Below are 9,274 nucleotides of genomic sequence, written 5' to 3'. Positions count from 1 at the left end.
TGTATTAGTGTTCTATGATAATATGCATTAACTTGATAGACGAGAGGCCATTACAGTATGTCACTGCAGCGATCCATACATTGAAGACTCCCTAAGTACATGTTGACACAATATTGCAGCAGTGATCCATGAATTAAATATGCTTCAGATCCAAGTCATTACAAGTTTAATGGGAGAAATGCATCAATTCCACTGAAAAATACCAGTTTTGACTCTGCGATCAATTCTTCCATAAACACATTTTCAGTGTCTCCTAGTAATGAATATTCTCTCTGCACCATCCCTGCTTATTGTTATGTGACTTCCTCAACATTCAGGATCCCATTTCATATTGACTATTTGGAACTCCTTAAGTGTCACAGAAGAGATATATGGAATAATTGCACAATAGTATTCACAATAATGTAATTCTTTTGTGAATAATGGAAAGCACTATTTTATCCTCTTAGAAGGCTAGGCATAATAACCACTCAATAGACTTAAAATGAAAGAAAATTAAAATTTTATTTGGGTCATTATTCAGTCTATCCTTCATTATAAAACGTTCATGAAGTTATTGTCATGGCAGAGTGGGCACAAGAAATGTGACATTGTTCCCTTGTACTTAGTATTTACTCCCCTTATTCTATCATTTTTATTTTACATATACTAAATTCTTCTTAGTGCACATTATGCAAGATAATAGTAATAGTTTCTCAAATATTTAGAACAGAGTTGCTATATGTATTCGGTTGACAAACATTTTTTACTCTGCTGAGCACATATTCAATATTGCTTCTAAAGAGAAAGGATGCTAATTATAGGGAAAGAAAATTGAAGAAAAAGGAAAGGAATAAACGATGAAAGAGATGTGAAGGAATACCCTACAAATAACTGGGTAAGATATTCCTTTGAAATGGGAGGTAAGTTGAAGAGAATAGGTACAAGAACAGATAGGAGACAGAAGGGATTTAGGTTAGATAGAAATGTCCTCAAGAGCCTTGTTTTGTTCAGTAAACCAAGGATTAAGTTATTTTGCCAATAGGTGTGTATAGAAGTGGAGACCTGAAGAGATGGAAAAAAAAAAAAAAGGGAAAACTATTTAGATGTTCTGTTGTTGGGAGCTTTATTGTTTCTTCCTACAAGAATGTCCATTCTCCTGTGCTTCCCTAAGGCAACTGTCACCAAGTACTGTCCCTCCCGCTCCTCTTTCATGCTGTAACTTTCCAAACCTTGAGTTCTACAAAGCAAAACAAAACAGAACAAAACACAAACAAAACCTTTCTCCACTTTTAGTTTTTAAGTTACTTCTCATTCTGTCTCCACTTGTTTCCTTGGTACCATTGTTGATTCTGTAGTTTTTTTTCTCTCTTGTGTCTGCCTTCCTTTGTCTTCTTTTTACTGTCAGAATCATAATATTCAGGACATTTCTGTGAGTGTTCGTTCAGGTGTAGGATGCACCAGGGACCCGACTGTACCTCTATCAATCTATAAATGCCAGGAATGATTCTGCTATTGTAGCTGATGGGGCTGGTCTCTGTTGCCTTCCTCAGTGCTAAGGAGTGTAGGGTTATAGGAGGGATTCAGAACTGAGATGTGTGTATACAAGGGGGCAGGGTTAGGGGCAGATTAGGAGAGCAAAGACAGTAATACGGCTGGGCCTATGGGCACAGAGATGGGCATGCTGCTGTTAGCAGAGGTGCTGGGTGGGAGACAAGGAGTCAAGATGGAAACCTGGAACAAGGAAGAAAAAGAAGGGTCACAGGGCTAGTAAGAAGAGTTGAAAAAAAATGTATGAAAGATTAGACCAATGAAAAACACACCTCTTAACTACTATTTTCCAGGGACCGTGCAATGTGCTTTCACATACATTTTCTCATTCATTTCTCACAACAACCCTGAAAGGGCTGTTGGAGTGTCTTGGATATAAAATTGTCAATTTAGGTGAATTTAGCAACTGAAGCTTCAAGATTCAGTGACTACCTGAGATGAAATGTGAGCAGTAATGACTGAGGATAGACCCAGGAAACCTTAGCAGAGATAAGAATAGGAGATGATCACTAGGAAAGAAGACAGCACAAATATAGAGAGGGATGGGATAATGCCACATGTAAATGATTGCACTATCATTAACATGTATGCTCTAAATATTAAAATATATCTTTGAAAAGACCAAGCTATCTCCTCCTATGGGTCTAAATATATGGTGAAACTAATATAGTGTTGTCTACTGATAGATTGGCTACTCATTGAGATGGCCTAAGTTTCCTCCCAGCTTGACTAAACTTTAGACAGGTTTCTTCCTGGCTTTAGACTCCTGACCTTCCTTTCCTTAAAACAGTTACTTTAGAAAGCCTGTAATTGCAAATTCTTCCTCTGTCCCTTTGAGTCTAAATCACTTCCTAACCTCTTGTGAGTTTTACAACCCATAAATATCTTTCTCAAGGACCTGGTAGCCATCCCCTTGAAGTGTGGTCTCCAAAAAAGATAGTGTCCCTATCACCCAGTCTGTGGGAAAGTCGGAACCTAACTTCAAAATGTTCCAACTAGTACTTACAGATCATATTGACCAACCTATCCCCAAAGTCCTCCAGTACCTTCCCCTTTCCTCACCCCAGTGCTTAAAAATCCTCCTGCCTTTTGGTCCAGCTGAGTTGGGTTCAGTCTCCCTCTCCAATTATTCTAGTCTTGACCTTATTGCAATGAACTCGAATAAAATCTTTCTTGCCTGTCTAACTCCATCAGGTATAATTTTTCTTTGATCTTATCAATGCTAGGTGACTGTCCTTATGTAAGGTTAATATGCAGCATCCTTTGTCTATCAAAACTTAAGCCTCAGTAAAATAAATGGCTATCGATCTGTAACAACTTGGGAGTAATACTCTAGAGATAAAGGGATGCTTCAGAAAATCTTTCAATCTTTGAAATTTAACCTCTCCTGTGGTGAAAAAGAAGTACCATTTACTGCAAAGAAGCACTATTTTAGATAGATGTAAAATATATATTAAGAAAAAAATGTGATAAAGAAAAATACTATCAGATGAAGTTTAATACTACACATACGCGCACACACACACACACATACATGTTGATTTGCTGCTCTTAAAGGGATTTTATATAAGCTATATGGATATAGTATAACTGGAAAATATTAATAAAAAAGATAATGGAAATTAAAGAAAAATAAGATTGAGAAAAAAACAAAATAGATCTGGTGGTTTATGGAAACCGTGCCATATAGCCTATTGTATTACTAACATAACTTCCCAATTTGTCCTTGAGCTTTCAAGATAACGAACTCAAAAAGAAAGAAATGATCAGTTACAAGATCCTGAGTACCTGGAAAAAGAGAAAAAGCAAACAAGACAATTTGCTTTGGAGAAACCCCGGATATTTAAATCTGGAAGAAATTTAAACTAACTAAATGTGACTAGTATTAAGTCACACCATCAGGTAAATCTTAACATCTCTCTCTCTTCCTCTCCCTCTCTCTCCCTCTCCCTCTCTCTCTCTCACATGCACACACACACACACAATGTAACTTAGTAGGCAAGTGATAAATTGCACTCTAAACTAAATGTAGAAATGCATTTTGTAAGATTATTTCCTTATATCTCTCAATATAAAATTAATGGAGAAATTGCAAAGTTCATTTTTGTAAAACTTATAAGAGACACCTGGTTCCTAGCACTTGGTTCTCTGAGAGCTTTGTCCAATTTGTGATTTAGCTTACCTAGAAAAATAAATTAAATACAAATATTTAGATATATGAATTTCTACAAGTTGAAATTTTGAGTGGACTGTAAAGAGAGTAAGGTTATATTCTTGGGCTAATTTCTATGACTACTGGATCTAATACAAATATGTATGAATCAAGATTAATAGAAACTGTAATTTAAGTCTTAAACTATTGTTACAACAAAGAAAAAATACTTCTCACTGTATCACAATGATTATATGTATTAATTTTAAAAATTTGAAACATAAAGAAAACAAAAAATAAAAATCATTCATAATTCCATCTCTAGTGGAAGAGATGAAAATATAAAGATAAAAATGTTGTTGATATTTTGGGTATGTGCCTACAGTAAAAAAACTTTTATACTATTTTGAGAGACAGGATAGTATAGTCCTGAAAGGTTGAACTCCCAGTGTTGAAATGTTGAATCTATCTTTTACTCCTTGTATGACCTTGAGTAAATTATCTTTACTCTTAAATCTGCCTTTGCTTTAATTTAGCTTAGTTTAAAAAGTTTTCCCCCCATAATGTCCCATTCTTGTCCTATGAATTCAGCCCTTTCGTTTTTGTCTTACTGATTATTTCAACATACTTATTTAAATATCTTTTTGGTTTTAGTCCAGGATTATATTTCTTAAAGTTTAAGTTCTCCAGGTGTTATTTCTGCTGACTTTCATAGTGATTTGTTTCCTTGTGTAGTTTGTGATTTTCTCATGAATTTAGGCTTGGCATGCTTTCTTCCATGGGTTGTAGAGACATACTCATGGAGAAGTGTTATTTTCTTCTACTGGGAAATATCATTTATCCATTTTATGTCATGGGGTTTCCATCTGGATACTGAGATTTCAGATTCAATATCAATAGATGTTGTATGATTTCTTGTATGAGGACTTTCCTTCCAACCATGGCTTCTGGTAAACAGCTTAGTTTGTTTGCCATTTTCCACAGCTAGTTGGTGGAGTTGCCTCATCCCTGTTTCATAGATGAGCAGCCCATTATGTTTCTTGGATTTATGTAGAAATGCTTATACCCAACTCTCTACTGTGTACAGGTCTTAATTTCATCTCCTGAATTAGTGAAAAAGGCATTAAACCTGTCTTACAAAACCCACGCTCAGTCTCAATAACCCCATGCTCCCATCAGTTTCATCTCCTTTCATCTCTGTAGCTTTGAGTTATTTATTTGTTTCTTACTTCTGGAGTTATTCCTTTCTTGGAATATTTCCAGGAATGGTTATACTTTATCCAGCAATTTCATTTGCTTAGTGGAGTCAGCTGGAAGGATGAAAGTGGTGTAGGAGTGTGGAATACACTTCCACTACTTATGAATCCACTATTTTGACTAAAAATCAATTTATTATTATTATTATTATTTTTGAGTTGGAATCTCACTCTGTTGCCCAGACTGGAGTGCAGTGGTATGCTCCTGGCCACCACAGCCTCGACCTGCTGGGCTCCGGCGATCCTTCCGCCTCAGCCTTCCAAGTAGCTGGAACTACAGGTGCACGCTACCATGCCCGGCTAATTTTTGATTTATTATAGAGATGAGGTCTCGCCAAATTGCCCAGGTGGGTCTCGAACCTATGGGCTCAGGCAATCCACTCGTCTCGGCCTCCTAAAGTGCTGGGATTATAGGCTGAGTCACTGAGCCCAGTCAAGAAATAATGTTTTTGAGCATTCAGTGAGATAATACCTGCAAAGTTCTTAACAAAGTGCTTAGTACATGGAGGTGTCCAGTAAATATTAGCTAGTATTATCACCAGCCAACCTGCATTTAAAATTTTATACACGAATGTAACATTTAAAAAATAAGTATATTATATATACTTATATACTCATTTATCAATATCAATATATAACAATATATTATTAATATAATAATCAGTGCAAACAAGTATATGCATAGAGAGTAGGTATATATAAATATATATTTAGTTTTTATTTTTTTTCAACAAGAATCAAGTCTTTATTTGTAATGGAAAATTCCAGCTGCCCACTCTTGTCCAGAGTGTACACACCCACACTCATGCCATATCAGGACACCCTTCTTCAGGGATTCCTGGCCTGACTGTCCTGCCAGTGGAGCTGAGGTAAACTAGCTCAGAATACTAAAACTAAGAGAGTCTACCTTACATAAGGTACAGGTAGAAGCTTGATTTCTAGACCTGTGCCCCACCCCCACCCCTCCAATCCTAACAGGTATTTGGGACTTGAAGTTCAGGTTCCTTCCTCAGCTCCACACAGATAAGTACTAAAATGCCGGAGTTCAGAGCTATCCTTGGGGATGGGGAGAAGCAGTCTCCCAGCACAAAACATTCAACCTCAGTCACGGGGGCGAGGGGGACAAGTTACACCTACATCACATTATTTATAAAATAAGAATTACATTTTATCTAACACATCCAGAAGGAGCTCTATTCCCTCAGGAAAGCTGCCCAGGACAGCATTTGAGACTCTTTCAAACAGGCATAGCTTAACTACACAGTTAATACCTTGTAAATAGCGTTTATACTTACTTAACCACCTCAATGAAGAAAACTTGAAGGAATTTAAAAGGTAATTTAGCTTAAATACAAAAATAAAATTTTATTTTGTTAAAAAATGTTTAAATTTTTTCTTTTAATTTAGACGCATGCATTCATACTTCTCTCAAAGAGGAGGGCACGGCAGCAAGTCTCTTGGGCCTGGGGTGTGTGGTTTTGAAATAAAGGGAGAAGGGGATGGGGTGAAAAGGACCCTAAAAAATAACCAGGATTCTTAAAGTATGGTTCATTAAGTTAGGTTTCCTAACATACACAAAGGGTAATCTAGCTCCAGGGAGATCAGATAAGTGGGAGAGAAATAGCAGAGGGAAGAGGTTTTTGCTTCCCTAGGCCACATCCTACAGGGCTGCCAGCCCTTAAAGTCAAAACACCATTTGGAAATTCAAGAGTCAGCATTTGTAACTGTAAAGTGGTGCTACTCTCCACATTCAATTAGCTAGGCCCCCAAAAACTGGAAACAGGTAAGTCCAGCACTACCAACATGCAGCCACTCATACAATTCAATTCTTCCTCCAAACTCGATTCAAAGAGCAATAGACATGAACAACAAAGTAACACAGGACAAGGCTTGTAATCTACAAATCCAGAGAAGCCGACAAAGGCCCAGTGATGTCAATGGGTAGGTGGGTGAGGAGGCAGTTGAAGCAGTATGGGCATCCTGCCTTCTCCAAGAGCTTCTCCCTCCTGGAGTGAGGTATCTCACTCCTGGCTCTGCCAGGCTAACAGTCTTGAGCCACCAAACTTTTAGGGGCCAAATTGGCAGGGTTGGAGATGAAACACTGACTCAGACTTGGCAGGAGGAGAACAACAGGAGCAGCACCCACTGGGGTCTCCAAGTCAAAGCTAGATTCAAGATCATTTAAAAAGGAATAAATCCTGCAAGGAATCAGTGAGGGACAAAGCAGCAAGAAAAGGGAAACTGTCCTCTAAAGGGACCAGAGGAAGAGAATCACTTCTTGTAGCCAAGGAGGTAAAGCTTTAAGGATAGTCCATTTTCCCCAATCTCATCGGATGCACAATAGAGATGCAAGTGGGCTGTAGTTTATGCCCTCCAGCAAAGAGGACTCTCAGGGAAAAGGGAAGGGAGGCTGCCTGCCTAAGGTCAAACACTAAGCAAGAGTCAAGGAAGTGAACAATATGTGCAGAGGCTTAGTTCTCCAGCCTCACCAGTGGAACTGTTCAGGTAAATGTATCAAGCTTCTGCCCTGCTGCACTCTCCCTGGGACTTGTGCTTTCTCCAGAAGGGAAAGGACCTGCCACTACCCCCTGGTGGCTGATGCCAGAGTTCTGGGGTAGGTTTGCTTTCTGTAATTTCAGGGGTCAAAGACTCTTCCTAGCAGGTGCAAACATCCAGATTTGGGCAGAGGGTGGGGGAAACGGGCAAGGGACAGAGGTTATTTTTTGTGGCTGAGCAACCTTTGGGCCTGCAGTCGCTGTCAAATCCCTGGGGTCTTGGATTCCCACACCAATGGATAATGAAGGAGCTGTTGATCCGAAAGATCCAATGCCAACAAAGCCTTGGGCAGGTGTTGAGGATGCCCCAGAGGAGAGGCTGCTGCTCGATGTGCCCAAGACAGGGGCAGGGGTGTTATGACCAAAGGTAGGAGTTGAGGTGCCTCCAAACAAAGGATTGTTCTGAGGCATGTTGGCCACACTGAAGGCAAAGGGTGTGCTCTGGCTGGGTGTGCCCAGGGTGTTCTGATGGAAGCCTCCTCCAAAAGGGGTGGTGATACCTGTGGCCCTACTCTGTCCTGTTCCAAAACCAAATGCTCTGAGGTGAAGGTGGTGCCTGGGATAGCCACATTGATCCCAAAGATCCCACTACCAGCTGGGGTCGCCGATCCCCCAAACAGGAAGGGTGATGGAGTGATGAGGCTAAGTGCTGAGCTACTGCTCCTACTGCTGGTGGTCTGGGTGGTAGCTCCAAAGCCAGGCAAAGTCAAGATCAAAGAAGGCTAAGTGGTGGGTGGAGTCTTAGTGACAGTTTGAGGCAACATTCAGCTTGTCCTCTAAGACCTTGTTAAGCCATTGTAACGAAACTTTCTTTTCTAAGTCAAATTCTTCAGCAGTGATTAAATAGCCAAGCAGGGGATGTGGAGACAAGGTCAGCTGTTCCCCTCCTTTAGCTGGCAGTAGCAGAACTTTGCGTTTACACAACCCAGAGCTATCAGCTGTGGTGGAGCTATTTCCCGAGTTTTGTTTCTTCCGTGGGGCTGTATCTGCAACTCTTTCTCTCTGGGACTCCTTGTGTGCTGCCACTGGAGTTGAGGAACTGGAATAATGACATAGTTCTTCTCTAATTTCCTTTGCTGTCCTCTCTGGTGTCTGGGAGTGGGATGCGGCTGTGCTAGAGAAGGGTGATGAATTGCGGCCACTTATCTTCCAGAGCTGTGACTGGGAGAAGTCTTGAGTAGAGCTATAGGAACTGGCAATGGCTTTGTGGCTGTAGCTACGAATGCCAGCTGTGTATGTGCTTGTCAAGGAAGAGGTGCAGGATCTCTTATTTGTGTGGACATCTGAGCTCTGGGAACTGAGGCCTCCCTTCAGAGACCCAGGCTTAGGCACAAAAAGAAGCGGGGACTCCATTGGTCAAGAGGGGCTTAAATGCATTCAGTAGAGTCTCCTTTGCACATGGGTCTGGGATATTACTTGATGATGAGGACAGTGTTGAGCTGATTATCTGCTCTGGTATTGTAGAACGAGTCACTTTGCTGTCAGGAGGGGTAATCATCATGGTCACCGGGCTACACACCATCTTGGAATTTTGAGGAGACAGCACAATCTTCTTGTGATCACCACTCTAGTACACTGTGGGAAGTACCCCCACTCCAAAATATTGGGCTTGGTGGATTGGATAGCATCTTTGAGTTGTTATCAGAACCCAATTTGATAAAGTCCCACTATTCCTGTGGGAAGGCCTCCTAGAGTGTCAAAGAAGAGGCATGGGAAGAGAGGAGTAAACATGGTAAAATGTGAGGGGTCTGAGGAAGACCCAGGGCTGGATAGGCTGGTGG

The 9,274-nt window shown here is 40.3% G+C and overlaps 1 pseudogene; it reads right to left on the bottom strand.

Moving 5' to 3' along the window:
- Window positions 1-7,654: 7,654 nt before the first annotated feature.
- LOC103258773 lies at window positions 7,655-9,015 on the bottom strand (annotated as a pseudogene).
- Between the last annotated feature and the right edge of the window lie 259 nt (window positions 9,016-9,274).

The sequence above is a fragment of the Carlito syrichta genome, unplaced genomic scaffold, assembly GCF_000164805.1.
Source record: "Carlito syrichta isolate Samal-C Ts95f unplaced genomic scaffold, Tarsius_syrichta-2.0.1 Scaffold302359, whole genome shotgun sequence".
Lineage (NCBI taxonomy): Eukaryota > Metazoa > Chordata > Mammalia > Primates > Tarsiidae > Carlito > Carlito syrichta.
The sequence above is the reverse complement of the archived record's forward strand: the minus strand, read 5'-3'. Positions and strand labels throughout refer to the sequence as shown.